Source organism: Lissotriton vulgaris, chromosome 4_1 (assembly GCF_964263255.1).
Source record: "Lissotriton vulgaris chromosome 4_1, aLisVul1.2, whole genome shotgun sequence".
Taxonomy (NCBI): domain Eukaryota; kingdom Metazoa; phylum Chordata; class Amphibia; order Caudata; family Salamandridae; genus Lissotriton; species Lissotriton vulgaris.
In genome coordinates this window covers 364,115,584-364,132,949 of record NC_141691.1, presented here as the reverse complement: position 1 = coordinate 364,132,949, position 17,366 = coordinate 364,115,584, and positions in this window count along the sequence as shown.

Sequence of the window (17,366 nt, the reverse complement as noted above, 5' to 3'; positions counted from 1 at the left end):
TGTGTTAAAATGTGACTTCTCGTAAAAATGTAACAATGGACATTCCTTTGCAAAGTGTCCTGAAGATATTTGTACAACCAACAGCTTGGCTTGTAAATTGTAAATTGTAAAGCTACTTATATAGCGCGGATATCCTGGCACTTAGATTAAAAAATAACTGACATGCGAACGGGCCAAAGCATCATAAAAAGAAGAGTCAGTCCTTGGGAAAGAGCCAGGTTTTCTGGGTCTTTCTGAACTCAGTCAGAGAGTCAATTTGTCTGATACTCTGTGGTAGTTCGTTTCGTAGATGTACAGCAGCCACACTGAAGGCCCTCCCCCATCCTAGAACGCTTAAATCTGGGAATAATCATCAGATTAGCACTGGAAGAGCAAAGCTGCCTCTTAGGGAGGTACCAGGTGAATTTTTCCTGCAGTGGAACAGGGCCCTGATCGTGTACCACTCTGTGCACCATACATAGCGTTTTAAACGGGACCCTTTCCCTGATAGGCAGCCAATGGAGGTCTCTTAAGGCCACAGTAGTGGAGGACCTAGGTTACGTATTTAGCACTGCTTTGCTGCTGCCGACTGGACTCCTTACAACCCCTCGAATATATATTGACGTGCTCCTAGGTACAGAGAGTTGCAGTAGTCCAGCCTGCTTAGCACTGTGCTTCTCACTACAAGGGAGTCAGATTCCTTTGGTCGCAGTGGGAGTATCTTGCGAAGCATGCGGCTCAAGGCGAAGAACACACTGGTGTTTTCTTTTGCCTACGCCTCCATTTGGAGATTATTTTCCAAAAGAACCCCCAGATTGCGCACCGTATTAACAGGGGCCAGAGGTTCTTCTTCAGGGGTGAGCCTAAACTCCAGTGGCAGATGCTTAGACATTTTAACCGAAGAACAGTACACCACCTCGGTTTTGCCACCATTAAACTGCGGCGAATTTCTCCCTAGCTAACCAGCGGTCTGACGCATACACTCCTGGAACGTGTCCATAGATAATGCGTGTATCCCTTCCAGGGAAAACGCCAGTTGAGTATCGTCAGCCTAGTTGACTACGTCAAGTCCAAATGATTTAATGTTGGGAAACAGGGGCTGCAGATAGATATTATAAAGAATAGGGCTGATCGCAGAGCCCTGCGGTACCCCATAGATTACCAATGATTTGCTAGAGGTGAACGGTGCCATGGTCACCATCTGCTGTCTCCCCGATAAGTAGGACTGTTGCCACTGCAGAGCCAGTCCCTTCACCCCTATCTTCCTCAGTCTCTCCGCCAGTATTGCATGATTCACTGTGTCGAAAGCGGCCGACATACCGAGAAGCACTAATACAGTACCATTCCCATCGTCGGCTCGCCTTCCTAAATTGTCCAGCATAGCTGCCAACGCTGTCTCAGTCCCGTGGCATGGACGGAACCCAAATTGGTCCCTATCTAGCACTTGATTATCCTCTAAAAAGCAAGACAAAGTCTTGCTTACTGCCCTTTCCAAGATTTTGATTGGATATGGTAGGAGGGAGATGGGTCTAAAGCTTGCTGGAATTGTTGGGTCCAATGAGGGCTTCTTAATCAAAGGAGTCACCACGGCTTGCTTCTACTGATCTGGAACTATACCTTCTTCCAGAGATTGGTTACAGATCTGTCGCAGCCAAGGGAAGGTGTCTTGGCCGTATGTCTTCCAGATTTTGTGTGGAAGAGGATCAAGAGGAGAGCCGATGACACGCTGTGAGCCAGAATATTGAAAGAGGTATCGATGAGGATTTGAAAACTGTCCAGAGATGTTGTCATGCCCAAATCCTCATCCACCCTCTGCACGAGATTACCCTGATCTCCAATAATGTGGGGATGGAGGTCACCAACAATTTTGGAAATGTTATCTTCCAAATAGGAGGAGATCTCATCACAGAGTTTCTGTGAAGCCACCACTTTGTTGCTCGTACAAGTCGGGGTGGAGAGCTCCTTAACGATATTAAAAAAAGGGCCCTAGTACTATTGGGCACTTTTATAATGGAGTTAGCATTGAAGTCTGCCTTGAACTTAAGGATAAGCTCCTTATACTTGATCTGCCCTACTCTCAACTCTTTCTTATCTGACTCTAGATACTTCTTCCTCCATGTCCTCTCTGCTTTCTTACAGCTCGAACATAGTTGTTTCAGTTCTTCATTATACCAAGGGACTGTGCTTTTACTCCTCTTTTTGAGCTTTTGTACCGGGATTAGCTGGTCCAAGGTGTCAGTTATATTATTAGAATATGTTTATAATTATCCTCTATGGCAGCAGAGGCGTCAAAGTGATTTTCGTTTGAGATAGTCTGGGGGGGTCCTATTTTTTCTTAATTTTGCCCACTCCCTTCCTCTCCGATAAGTCACTGGACGACTGATATTGTCCCGTGAACAGGGCAGCGTAGTATAAACATGAATTAAGTAGTGGTTGGTCCAGATTTGTGGTGTTATGTTTGGGACTCCTGTTTCAGCTTGATTTGCAAACAGAGGGTCCAGGACATGTACCCCCGATGAGTAGGGTGTTTTACCAGCTGTTGTAGATTAAAATTAGCACATGTGAGCCACAAATCTCTCAAATGACTACCAAGACTCCCATCATCCCTGAGATTAAAATCACTCAGAATAATCATTCTGGAGTGTGCTATTGCCAGATTGGTGATGGTGTCTAACAGAGTTTGGTAATGAGTATCAAGTCCAGGAGTCCTGTAGCAGATCATTCCTGTAAGTAGGCTGCCGCTAAGTTCCTGCAGTGAAAATCCCAGGATTTATATGCCTGCAATTTCCTCTATCTTGTGAATGTGGGGAGGGATGTAGGGCTGTTCTAAAATCACCCATTTCATGTCATCAGCTGCATGTTTAAAATCCAGGAAATGATTAGTGAGTTTGGTTGCTTGCTTGCGACACCTGATGTCAAAAGTACCATCAAGATTTTAGAACAGCCCTACATCCCTCCCCACATTAGTGTTGTGTCGAAATTTCTATTTAGAAAGGAACAGAAGTGGATTTTCCTTTTTAAAAGCCATATCCAAGGACTCAATGATGAAATACCCTGGACATCATTATGAATTACCAGTATGTCCATTGATATGTAGTAATGTGACTGGGCGACTCTGAGATTTTCATCCAAACACAGAGTGGTATCCCTCATACTCACTGCTTCCTCTAAGGCATAAATCCCCTTTGTAGGCCCATTACACATCGCGCTACATTAAACTACATCTTACATATTACCCTGGTAATATAAACATATAGGCCTCCTGAATACAGTGCTAACACGCCTTGGGAATACTATCCCGTTTAATGGGCATGATTGTATAAATAAACGCTACACCTGAAATATATGAATAACTGTCAGGTAATGTAGGCACATATACTTGCCTTTATAGTGTCTTTCTATTGCACAACGAACGTCTCAGTGGACTGCCACTAACGTTACCATATAAGGGTAGCTCCAATGTTTATGCGCAGCGTATTACTTGCTATACACATGTCCAAGGCGCGCTTCAGCAACATCATATTACAATACAATCTAGCGCGTCTCGTATGCAAACGCTACACACTTATCGCGCATGAGCAGACAGTGCGGCGTTTGTATGAAAGCAGACAAGGGATCAACATCCCAGACGCAGGCGGAGTTCTGACAACAATAGTGCCCGTATAATGAGCCTGCACATATCGCGCTGAACGCGCTACTCGTAGCGCGCATGTGCAGCAGGTAGGGCATTTCCAGGCGACGCAAGCGTTTCTCAATACAGAACGCCTCGTGTATACTGCGCATGCGCTCAGAATCAGTATTTTCAGGCGGCGCGAGCGTGTTTTTAACATTGAGGCCTCGTAACCAAGCACCAAAACAACGCTCTTCCAACAGCTGCAACTAATTAACCAATTTGGTTGGGTATAAACGGTCATGTGTGCTTCTGGGTTAGTTACCTCCACTTCCACTCGGACGTAGGCGTTGAGGTACCGACGGAGAGGTAGGATACTCTATGCTATGACCCCTAGTCTTTGTTTGAGGATCTGCAAATAGATACTGTTTGATTAGGCATTTCGGTCATCCTATTGCCATGCTCTCAAGCCAAACTTTCTATACAGTTTATTTAGTTTTGGCTTTCCCTTTTTGACTTCCCTGCAGAGTTTATGTCATGTGTTCAAAAGAGGTTGAGTCTCCTTCTTTTACAACTAGATTTTGTTAGTAAAGTATTGGAAATAGGTGACCACATGGACTCTAGTACCTTTGATATTCCTCTGAGGTGCTTATTTTATTTCCATTCTAACAGAGCGGGGCCTCCTTCTTCCCGAGTGGGTGCCGGGTGAGGTGAGGCTTAATCCCACAGAAAGCTGGGTGAGTTGATATATCTTTGAATGTTTTGTGATTTATACACAGAATACCAGGTAGTACCTTATGACTACTGCTTACTGAGGAGATTTTCTCCTCCATTTTGTTTGTGTGCCTGTCTTGTCTGTTGTATCCTGGATACCATTATACACCTCTGATTGAGCTGTACACTCTTTCTTTTGTTTTAGGAAAGACCGCATGATTGGATTGCCACTAGTATACATCTGGGCTCAGAGTGACTGGTAGGATTTATCCATTACAAGTGTACAAGCTCATCACTTTTTGTAATTCACTTATCATTTGCAGTCGCAGTATTCACTAGGTCCTGAAGAAAGCTAGGACCAATTGTCCATCTAGCTGAAACATGTCGACCCCACCACATCACGCCCCGATATAGTTATTATTTAAAACTATTGGGCTTTGTTGTTTTAATCTTGACCCTAGCACCATACCCAATAAACTTATTTTTGGTTCTTTGAGTCAATTTTATATTCACTTTCACTTTTTTCACCTGCACTGCACTCCATTAGCATCACCAGTGAAGCACTGTAGGCTAAGATATTGAAAGAGGTATCGATGAGGATTTGAAAACTGTCCAGAGATGTTGTCATGCCCAAATCCTCATCCACCCTCTGCACGAGATTACCCTGATCTCCAATAATGTGGGGATGGAGGTCACCAACAATTTTGGAAATGTTATCTTCCAAATAGGAGGAGATCTCATCACAGAGTTTCTGTGAAGCCACCACTTTGTTGCTCGTACAAGTCGGGGTGGAGAGCTCCTTAACGATATTAAAAAAAGGGCCCTAGTACTATTGGGCACTTTTATAATGGAGTTAGCATTGAAGTCTGCCTTGAACTTAAGGATAAGCTCCTTATACTTGATCTGCCCTACTCTCAACTCTTTCTTATCTGACTCTAGATACTTCTTCCTCCATGTCCTCTCTGCTTTCTTACAGCTCGAACATAGTTGTTTCAGTTCTTCATTATACCAAGGGACTGTGCTTTTACTCCTCTTTTTGAGCTTTTGTACCGGGATTAGCTGGTCCAAGGTGTCAGTTATATTATTAGAATATGTTTATAATTATCCTCTATGGCAGCAGAGGCGTCAAAGTGATTTTCGTTTGAGATAGTCTGGGGGGGTCCTATTTTTTCTTAATTTTGCCCACTCCCTTCCTCTCCGATAAGTCACTGGACGACTGATATTGTCCCGTGAACAGGGCAGCGTAGTATAAACATGAATTAAGTAGTGGTTGGTCCAGATTTGTGGTGTTATGTTTGGGACTCCTGTTTCAGCTTGATTTGCAAACAGAGGGTCCAGGACATGTACCCCCGATGAGTAGGGTGTTTTACCAGCTGTTGTAGATTAAAATTAGCACATGTGAGCCACAAATCTCTCAAATGACTACCAAGACTCCCATCATCCCTGAGATTAAAATCACTCAGAATAATCATTCTGGAGTGTGCTATTGCCAGATTGGTGATGGTGTCTAACAGAGTTTGGTAATGAGTATCAAGTCCAGGAGTCCTGTAGCAGATCATTCCTGTAAGTAGGCTGCCGCTAAGTTCCTGCAGTGAAAATCCCAGGATTTATATGCCTGCAATTTCCTCTATCTTGTGAATGTGGGGAGGGATGTAGGGCTGTTCTAAAATCACCCATTTCATGTCATCAGCTGCATGTTTAAAATCCAGGAAATGATTAGTGAGTTTGGTTGCTTGCTTGCGACACCTGATGTCAAAAGTACCATCAAGATTTTAGAACAGCCCTACATCCCTCCCCACATTAGTGTTGTGTCGAAATTTCTATTTAGAAAGGAACAGAAGTGGATTTTCCTTTTTAAAAGCCATATCCAAGGACTCAATGATGAAATACCCTGGACATCATTATGAATTACCAGTATGTCCATTGATATGTAGTAATGTGACTGGGCGACTCTGAGATTTTCATCCAAACACAGAGTGGTATCCCTCATACTCACTGCTTCCTCTAAGGCATAAATCCCCTTTGTAGGCCCATTACACATCGCGCTACATTAAACTACATCTTACATATTACCCTGGTAATATAAACATATAGGCCTCCTGAATACAGTGCTAACACGCCTTGGGAATACTATCCCGTTTAATGGGCATGATTGTATAAATAAACGCTACACCTGAAATATATGAATAACTGTCAGGTAATGTAGGCACATATACTTGCCTTTATAGTGTCTTTCTATTGCACAACGAACGTCTCAGTGGACTGCCACTAACGTTACCATATAAGGGTAGCTCCAATGTTTATGCGCAGCGTATTACTTGCTATACACATGTCCAAGGCGCGCTTCAGCAACATCATATTACAATACAATCTAGCGCGTCTCGTATGCAAACGCTACACACTTATCGCGCATGAGCAGACAGTGCGGCCTTTGTATGAAAGCAGACAAGGGATCAACATCCCAGACGCAGGCGGAGTTCTGACAACAATAGTGCCCGTATAATGAGCCTGCACATATCGCGCTGAACGCGCTACTCGTAGCGCGCATGTGCAGCAGGTAGGGCATTTCCAGGCGACGCAAGCGTTTCTCAATACAGAACGCCTCGTGTATACTGCGCATGCGCTCAGAATCAGTATTTTCAGGCGGCGCGAGCGTGTTTTTAACATTGAGGCCTCGTAACCAAGCACCAAAACAACGCTCTTCCAACAGCTGCAGCTAATTAACCAATTTGGTTGGGTATAAACGGTCATGTGTGCTTCTGGGTTAGTTACCTCCACTTCCACTCGGACGTAGGCGTTGAGGTACCGACGGAGAGGTAGGATACTCTATGCTATGACCCCTAGTCTTTGTTTGAGGATCTGCAAATAGATACTGTTTGATTAGGCATTTCGGTCATCCTATTGCCATGCTCTCAAGCCAAACTTTCTATACAGTTTATTTAGTTTTGGCTTTCCCTTTTTGACTTCCCTGCAGAGTTTATGTCATGTGTTCAAAAGAGGTTGAGTCTCCTTCTTTTACAACTAGATTTTGTTAGTAAAGTATTGGAAATAGGTGACCACATGGACTCTAGTACCTTTGATATTCCTCTGAGGTGCTTATTTTATTTCCATTCTAACAGAGCGGGGCCTCCTTCTTCCCGAGTGGGTGCCGGGTGAGGTGAGGCTTAATCCCACAGAAAGCTGGGTGAGTTGATATATCTTTGAATGTTTTGTGATTTATACACAGAATACCAGGTAGTACCTTATGACTACTGCTTACTGAGGAGATTTTCTCCTCCATTTTGTTTGTGTGCCTGTCTTGTCTGTTGTATCCTGGATACCATTATACACCTCTGATTGAGCTGTACACTCTTTCTTTTGTTTTAGGAAAGACCGCATGATTGGATTGCCACTAGTATACATCTGGGCTCAGAGTGACTGGTAGGATTTATCCATTACAAGTGTACAAGCTCATCACTTTTTGTAATTCACTTATCATTTGCAGTCGCAGTATTCACTAGGTCCTGAAGAAAGCTAGGACCAATTGTCCATCTAGCTGAAACATGTCGACCCCACCACATCACGCCCCGATATAGTTATTATTTAAAACTATTGGGCTTTGTTGTTTTAATCTTGACCCTAGCACCATACCCAATAAACTTATTTTTGGTTCTTTGAGTCAATTTTATATTCACTTTCACTTTTTTCACCTGCACTGCACTCCATTAGCATCACCAGTGAAGCACTGTAGGCTAAGATCATATCTACAGAATCCATCTTTGCATCAATATTGGATGCCTTGACTAAGATCTGGATTTATGATACATCTCCCACGTGACGATACTCCACCAAATGGGTGGGCTGATGGGATTTTTTCTAGCTCAGTGTCTTCACTCCAGTGTCACTAATGGATTCTAGGTTCTAGGCTCTACATGGCACACGAACATTGATTTGGGACCAGGCTACTTTCTTGTTGTTTTTCAAGTAAATCTTGAACCACGGTAAGAACCGGCGATGCAACCCGCTAAGCTTGAGGCTCGGGAGCGGTTACTTTGGTTGTTACAGTTTAGCGCGTAATCTTTAGTATTATACCCATTGAATAGCCGAGTGTTAGTTCAAACATTGTGTTACTACATAGCGCTGTGAAAGGCTTTCATGATTCATGTTTAAACCTCCGTTTCATTTTTAAATGATCGTTTGATTACAGGAACGCTCATAGAATTGTTTTGCCTATTACGATGTTGTGCATATTACGATGATTCTTTTCTTTAGTAAACATGCATGTATTTACATTTCACCAATATGTTGATTAGAATGTTAGAATTATGAATAGAGGAGGAATACATAGTTATGGTGTTGTATTTACTTTTCTAGACTTCCCCGATGAAGCCGTGTTCGAGCTGAAATGCATTGGAAGGATTAATGTGGAAGGACTAACATAAGAAATATACAAGTTAATATCAGTGAGAATCTATGGAAAGTTTGTGAAATCTCACGAAAAGTAAAAAACAAGTATGAAAAAATAAGTATGAATGAAATACTTTTGGAAATGAGAATTCTGAAGAGATAATCATTATTGAATACCTACATGCTGGATTTCCTGCACTAATCGTCTGTGCACAGGAGACACCCTCACAGTCGTGGCGGTGCAAATGATACTGTATACATATATTCCAGAGCGGGGAATAATCCTAGTGGCACGACTTACAGTTCTACACCTTGTACGAATACAGCTGTGCACAGCCAACTGAGTCATTGTTTTGTCCTGTAGAATAAGACATTGCTCCAGTGTGCTCTGTGTGGACCACTTATTCGCATCATTGCAGGCTCTGCACACATTTTATGTGCTTTGCGTATTGCAATCTGTAGAACTCAAGTCAATGTCATGTAGCTGTGGGCCCTTGCTGACTGCTCTCTGTGGCCTACACTGCAGACAGCAGTGTTTACAATTGAGTTTGAGTCCTTATTGTAGATGAGGTAGTCCAGTAGGAAAAGACATTGCTATAGTACCTACTGTCTGCACCATGCATATGCATCATTGCAGGCCCCGCACACGCTTTTTTGTTGCTTCGCTTACGACACACTGGGCAGCTCAAGTCAACTTATGTAGGGGTGGGTCGTTGCTGACCACTCTTTTGTGGCCATCGCCGCAGACAGCAGTGCTCACAATTCAGATTGAGTTCCTATTACCGATGATGCAGTGTTGTTGGCAACAGATATTGCTCCTAGTACGGTCTGTCTACAGCACACATTATTGCTGGCTGTGCACATGCTGAATGCTTTTGATGTGGCTATGTGAGTGCACTAGAAATGATGCAGTGTTTATGATGTAATCTTTTTGTGTATTATTTCAGATCTAATAATTGTGTGTTAGTATACCACAAGTTGTGTTTCTTTTACGATAGAATTATTTCTATATTATTTCACATGTACTGTGCCTACCTTACTGCAGCACAAATTATTAATTATTTTAATATTGAATCTCTGTGTGTGATGCAATGATTACTGTTGTAGTTGATGCTAGCAGCAACTATTCCCCAAGGGCTTGTTTACACTCACCCCACATGCATCCAGCACAACCATCACTGGATATGTGACCCTTGTAATAAAAAGGAGTCGAGCGCATGTGCCCGTACCCACTTGCACTATCTATCTGTGCACGTGTGTTCCTTATCTATGCATGATACTGTCTCTGGGCCGTACTATATTATGTTGTGCTGTGGACATTGCATGCATTCATGTTACCTCTGGTATTGGAGAAAACTTTGGTAATGTAACTTTTAGGTGTATGGCTATCACAATTGGAAAGCTACTTTACAGAGCATGAATATTGAAGAAAATGATGGTTGCATGTTGTGTGTAGTGTAAGACATGTGTATATTGCAAAAAGTTTAGAACAAAGCTCTCTAAGCAGAAGAAGTGGGTTTCATGAAATGCAGTACAGATATTGTCTACAATGGGTGGCATTTTCGACCTGTTACAATGGGAAATGTTATGAACTAATGAAATGTATATTGTGTATATTGCAAAAAGTTTAGAACAAAGCTCTCTAAGCAGAAGAAGTGGGTTTCATGAAATGCAGTACAGATATTGTCTACAATGGGTGGCATTTTCGACCTGTTACAATGGGAAATGTTATGAACTAATGAAATGTATTTTTTGATGGTCACCTGGCAATCGCGCAGCTAACGCGCAATGAGATTGCACCTGATGTGATTTTTAGAAAATATATTTGCTCTAATATAAGTTTATTACAGTTAGAAATATATAACTGTTTAAAACATTTTTAAGTATCGATTGCTCTCATATACACTTTAAAGTTATTTAGATATAGTTTTGAGACAAAACAAAATGAGGGAATGGCGTATGCGGCCTGATATCGTATGTCTATGACGTAACACAGTGCATGGCAGTGTCGATTTGGAAAGTGCAGCAGGTGCCACCCTATACGTACATGACATAAAGCGCCGCTTGGTAGTGCACACCGGTCGCATCCCACAGTAGCAGCTGGCGCGACCTGATACGTACATGTTGTTACACGGGACGCATGTCACAAACCCATCGGATACGAAATGCGCATCATTTGAATGAAGTGGATAGGATTCACGTGCTGATTGAGCTTGGTAGACTACCGGTATGGGACTGTAGTTTTCTCCCCAAAAAAAAATATATACATTTGTTTGGGGAAGATATAAAACATTACATCATTTTTAAAGTTAAAAAAGGATAATAGAGTTGCAAAATATTAAAAAACTATGAGAAACAAATATAGTTTTTATAAATATTAAAATATGAAATTAACATTTAAAACACCTTTGAAATTCACTGAAAAAACCATAGGTTTTACAGACGATATAGTTAGGAATTAGCATTCAAAAAACCTTAAAAATTCACTTAAAGGTTTCAGGGACATTATAGTTAGTTAGACATTTGACTCCAGAGAAATTCGCCAGCTATCCCTGTGCCCCGTGAATATTTATGAAAGGCCCCAGGGGTGGCAGTCCCCGGGCCCAAGGTCCCACCACACAATAAAAAACAAACCTCTGGGGGTGGCGGTCCACGGGGCTGTGGGAGGACCGCGTGCACTCCCGCATATCATTAATATACCCCAGTGAGGTCACAGTCACTGGGGCTTCAGGGGCCCCTGCAGGCCCCCGCAATTATCAAGCATTAATTGGGCAATGCTCACGGTACCTGGCCAAGCCGGGTTCCTCATTTAAATGAAGTCCGGGAACCCGTGCTTCCATTTTTAAATAATTTTGGTGGGATTCTCAACCCCAGGGCGCTTTCTGCCAAAATGATTTCTAAAACAATGTTTTGTTTTGCCCTGAGCAGGCCCATGGGGTCAGGGTGTTTCTACCCTGCCCCTTTTTCTTCTTTTTCACCTTTCTTTCACTGTTTTCTTGTGACTCAGTTCTACTGATTCACAAGATGGCTGCCAAAACTGCCTGGTTTGGAGTGTTGCCAGCCAATCACAGTGAAGCTTGTGCTCGAGAGGGTTCGCAAACCCACTGATGCCCTAGATATCGAAAATTCTATTTTTTGCATTTCTCAGTAACTACTGAATGCATTTACAAAAAAGGTCACTTTTTGAACCAAGCACAACCTTTTTGCTAAATTTGGTGTAATTTCGTTCAGCAGTTCGGGCTGTAGCCCTGGCTAAAGATTCCTATGGGAAATTGATTTCCAGACTTTTATTTTTTTAATTTCTCAGCAACTACTGAACAGATTTACACCATTTAACAAATAAAGGACTCTTTCTGAACCAAGCGCTACCTTTTTGCCAAATTTGGTGTAATTCTATTCAGCAGTTCGGCTGTGGCCGTGTCTAAAAGTTCCTATAAAAAATAACATGGGGAAAACACATTTTGGGACCCCCTTTTTTCTCAACCCCGCTTGGCGAATCACCCCGAAACTTTCAAGACAGGAGCTGACCAGAGCTGATCACTAGTTTTGAAAATTTCACAATGATTTGTCAACCGGTGCCAAAGTTATTGGGAAAACAAAAAATGTTCCTAAGGAAACTGGGTCCTAACTATAACTACCTACTGGCGATATATATATATCAAACAGCGTCGTTAACCAGATCAATGAAACAACTCACCGTGGCCCAAACCTTCTTTAACTGGGATTTTTATTGCAATGTCACACTACGTGTTTTGGAGCGTCCGCAAGGTTGAGCAAGGAGCAAGGAGCGGACATTGCAATAAAATGTTAAGTCGATATCTTTGCATTTCATTTTTTTGAATTCTTTATTTCGGCATGGATATTTTTTACTTCCATATTTTTAACATCAATATTCTGTTAGTGAACCCTGGTAAAAGCACTAGGTCCGGACAAGGCCTCAGGGGAGCATTATTGTTTGGAACCTGGAGGTATGGGGCTCATACATGAATACACTCTCAAAGAAAATCACGGTAGACATTGAGATACCAAACTCCTGACTAGGTGCTAAAATTATCCCCATCTACAAAAGCGGCAAAAGCTACTCCCTATCAATTACTGACCAATCTGCCTGAATGACAACCTCCAGAAAGTATTCTGCCATCAGGCTACAAATCTGGTTGAACGAACCTAAGGTTCTTTCCCCATTCCAAACAGGGTTCCACCCCAAAGTAAGTACCATCAACCAGTCCTTCAGATTGAACCTTATAATCTGGAAATACTTGGGGCTTTATAGTGACAACCTCTACACAGCTTTTGTAGATTTGATGGCTGCTTTAAGCTGGACCCTAGACACCAACTATGGCCCACTGTGGGAGGAAAGGGTATAGCGCTTAAACCAATAAATGTACTTATAAGGCTCAATGAAGGGAACTTTGCCCAAGTAAGGGGGGGATTGGAGAAAGCTCACAGACCTTATTTACATCAATTGTGGTGTGCTACTGAGATGTGTGCTTGCCCCCACCTTATTTTCCCTCTACATAAACAATGTGGTCAACTTCCTGCTAACTACAGTCCACGACTGTTCCACTCCTGCATTACTATTTGCGGATGATACCATACTCCAACTGAGTTGCAGAACCTTTTGAATAGCTTTGTAAATTACTGCGAGTCCCATTTATTGAAGTAAATTTCTTGAAAAACAAAGATAATAGTCCTAAAAACACACAGATGTTTTAAAGGGGGATTCTACATGAGAGGGACAAAACTCCAGCAAGTTGATCATTTTTGCTATCCGGGAGTTAGAATTGATAAATCAACGAAATGGAAGGTGTGAATATTAAAATATGAATTATCCCTTCTCTATAGTGCTTCTGCAGTCATTAAACATTACAAGGCTACCACCTCAAAATCAGTTTCTCCAGCACTCAAGCTCAAGAGGGCAAAGGCATAATCAGCATCCATTTGTGGCTCAGAAATTAGACTGTACCGATATTCTTGGATACAGGCCTCAAGAGGATAGGAGATTTGTCCAGATGGTCAGCATCGAAGGAGTTCAACAATCTAGGGAATAGCAGCTCCATTTCTTGGTTTCATTAAATTAAACAGCAATTGGGGTACATTAGGAATGGGCATGTAATGGTTTTTCAATTTCCTAATGAACAGTAACTCCAAAGCAGTCCTCAAAGAAAAATATTGGAATATTACGACCCCCCCCAACTATAACCTCAGCCCCGGTCCGTGCAGGTAACAGTGTTGGGCCGTGTATGGGGACATTCTGAGGAGATTGAGGAGGGAAAATTGTTTATTTAATTTTCCCTCTGCGTCGTCCCTCAGATTCCCCCCTTTAATGGTCCCACTGCCCCACCGCTGTTACCTGCAGGGACCGCGGCTGTATAACCAAAAAACCTATCTTTTAAACCTACTCCTAAATTAGAAATGTAAATGGATAATTTGTACCGCCTTTCGCGCACACTCTGCTCCTAAAACTCAAAGTAGGTACACAACTTGATAACAATTTCAGCTACAAATTGGACCCCAACCAATCGAAAACACAACACTGCCAGTTCTGTAATGTGCGTAGAACATATATTATTCGTTTGTCCTGCTGACATCAAACCTAAGAGGTCCTGGTTGAGACCAGTTTGCATTTCCCTGGGTGTGAAACATTATGGAGTAGCCTACCAAATCAAAAGGACAGACTGTAGTACCTCAATTGCACTAGGTCTCTGCAGATATTTACAGGTTGTCTGGTAAATAAGGGAATCAGCATCACTATAGCACTTTAAAATATTTATTAAATCCCAAATGGCTGATTGACATGATTGCTGGAAATCCATGCCTATTACTATAGCACCTGAAGCTATTTACTAGATTGTGCACTGTTGATAGACATGATTGCTTATAAATCAAATGTATTTGTTCTTTATTTTTCTCATGCTGCATTTTTAATAGTACTGTCTTTTCAGCATGTTGTATTGAATTTTATTTGCGAAGCACTATCTAGTTTTTAAATGTAGAATTTATCCATAATTGTTTCACTCTTTAATGTCTGATGGATTTATGGTCTTGAGCCAGAAATAAACAACATTAATACTACTAGAAAACAGTAGCTGGCTTGATAAAAATAGACCAAGAAACAGCACACCTGACTTCCTAACTTAGGGGGTAATTATGTGGCAGTGAACACACCACTGGCAGCCTGCCGGTGGGAGATTTACCACCATCGCAAAGCACTTTTCTGCCCACCAGATTACGATGGCTGGAAGTGGTATCAGACGGAAAGTCCGTCCGCCACGGGTTCAACTCAGGCAATCGCCCCACCACCCAGCATCAACCAAATGGTGGAGTTGCCTACCAGACACCGCCTACCTATGATGCTGCGTCTCTGCCAGCCTGTCTATGGCGGTTCAACCTGGAGGGGATATACTTTGGCGACCCGTTGCATTGCACAGGGTCATGTTGGATTTTAACTTGGGGGCACCTATGGTGCCCCCCTACAGTTCCCTGGAAGAAGGTGGCAGGCACCGCATGGTGCCCGCCACGTAGTGCATTTTTAACATTGAGGCAGGTGCTGCAGCCAACAACACCCACGGTAATGTTAAACATGCACAATGCCACCGCCACAGTGGTGGTCGCATTGTAATACCATATGCGGGACCGCAGCCATAAAGGCAGACAGTCCCAATACCCGGGACGATGGCGGACGGATCATAATGATCCCCCTAGATCTTACTTAAGGCTCATGGAATGTCTTAATAACAGAGGACTGTTACCCTAAGTTTGACAACATAAGCTGCAAATGATAACCCTCCATGAAGAAATCCAGGCTGAATTCTAGTGGGATTGCTGAAAGGCACTGGCAATTCATAGATTCCCACAGGTCTGATTGGGCTTGCACCATGGACACTCAGCTGGTCGTTACCTGGTAAATATACCACTAATGAATTCTTCAGCTGCAGAGGTTTACCTACGTCTGCTATTACATTCAGCACTTAACGCCCAATTCAGAGTTTGGTGGACAAATTGCTGTTCTTCTGTGAAATACATTTGCTGTTCATGAGAGTGGTCAATGACCAGTTTCCTTATTAAGGGGCTCATTAGGATGGCGGACGGAAGTGCCTCCGCAGACCTAGAGTATGTGGAACATGCCTATTTTCCGTGCGCCCGTCGCGGACACTCCGTCTGCCAAATCAGGATACGAAATACGGGCCAAAATCCGTCCGCGGCGGTAGAACACGGTCCGCCGCACCACCACACCCAACCACGCGGCGGACGTAACCCATCCAGAGACTCCGCCGTACGGACTGACGTCTAGGACCGTCCTTCAAATCAAGATGACGGAAAATACATATAAAAGCGCTGCGGAAAAACAACCTGCCGGAACACTGCGGATGCCCAACAGCGACCATACCCACCACGAGCCGCTCGCCAAAATGGACCCTGCACTACACGCTTACCCGATACTCTACGCGATCCACTACGTCATAGGCATGGCCCACCATCGAGGACGACCCAGGTAGGCTACAAACCATTCGCTGTCTGGAGAGGAGTACCTGCAAGGGCCGTGACATAGGGAGGGGGGAGTGACATGTCCCGGAATCGACATATTCTTGTGTACGGCAACGCCTCCAAGGGTCTTGACCCAGGTAGGGGGGAGAGACATGTATCTGAACCCACCGCCCTCAAGTAAATACAAATCCACACCAGCATCACACACGCAAGAAGGACTCCAAAAACCCACGACACATGATTGTCTATTTTATTTACGCATAATCGGAGTAACATCACAGTCTAGGATCGAGCATGGGCAGTGTGGACACCAGAGCAGGTACATCAGATGCAGTACATCAGTATGAGAATAGCAACAGGGCAGTGTGGACACCAGAGCAGGTACATCAGATGCAGTACATCAGTATGAGAATAGCAACAGGGCAGTGTGGACACCAGAGCAGGTACATCAGATGCAGTACATCAGTATGAGAATAGCAACAGGGCAGTGTGGACACCAGAGCAGGTACATCAGATGCAGTACATCAGTAAGAGAATAGCAACAGGGCAGTGTGGACACCAGAGCAGGTACATCAGATGCAGTACATCAGTATGAGAATAGCAACAGGGCAGTGTGGACACCAGAGCAGGTACATCAGATGCAGTACATCAGTATGAGAATAGCAACAGGGCAGTGTGGACACCAGAGCAGGTACATCAGAGGCAGTACATCAGTATGAGAATAGCAACAGGGCAGTGTGGACACCAGAGCAGGTACATCAGAGGCAGTACATCAGTATGACAATAGCAACAGGGCAGTGTGGACACCAGAGCAGGTACATCAGAGGCAGTACATGAGAGGGGCTAGGTGCATCAACAGTCCATGGCATCGAACAGCTCCATCAGAGGCAGCACATGAGAGGGGCTAGGTGCACAAACAGTGCATGTCAAGGCACAGGTCCATCAGAGGCAGCACATGAGAGGGGCTAGGTGCACAAACAGTGCATGGCAAGGCACAGGTCCATCAGAGGCAGCACATGAGAGGGGCTAAGTGCACCAACAGTCCATTGCACTGAAAAGGTCCATCAGAGGCAGCACATGAGAGGGCACAATGCAGTATCAGAACAGCAACAGGGCATTGTGCACACCAGAGCAGGTACATCAGAAGCAGCACATGAGAGGGCATACAGCAGTATCAGAACAGCAACAG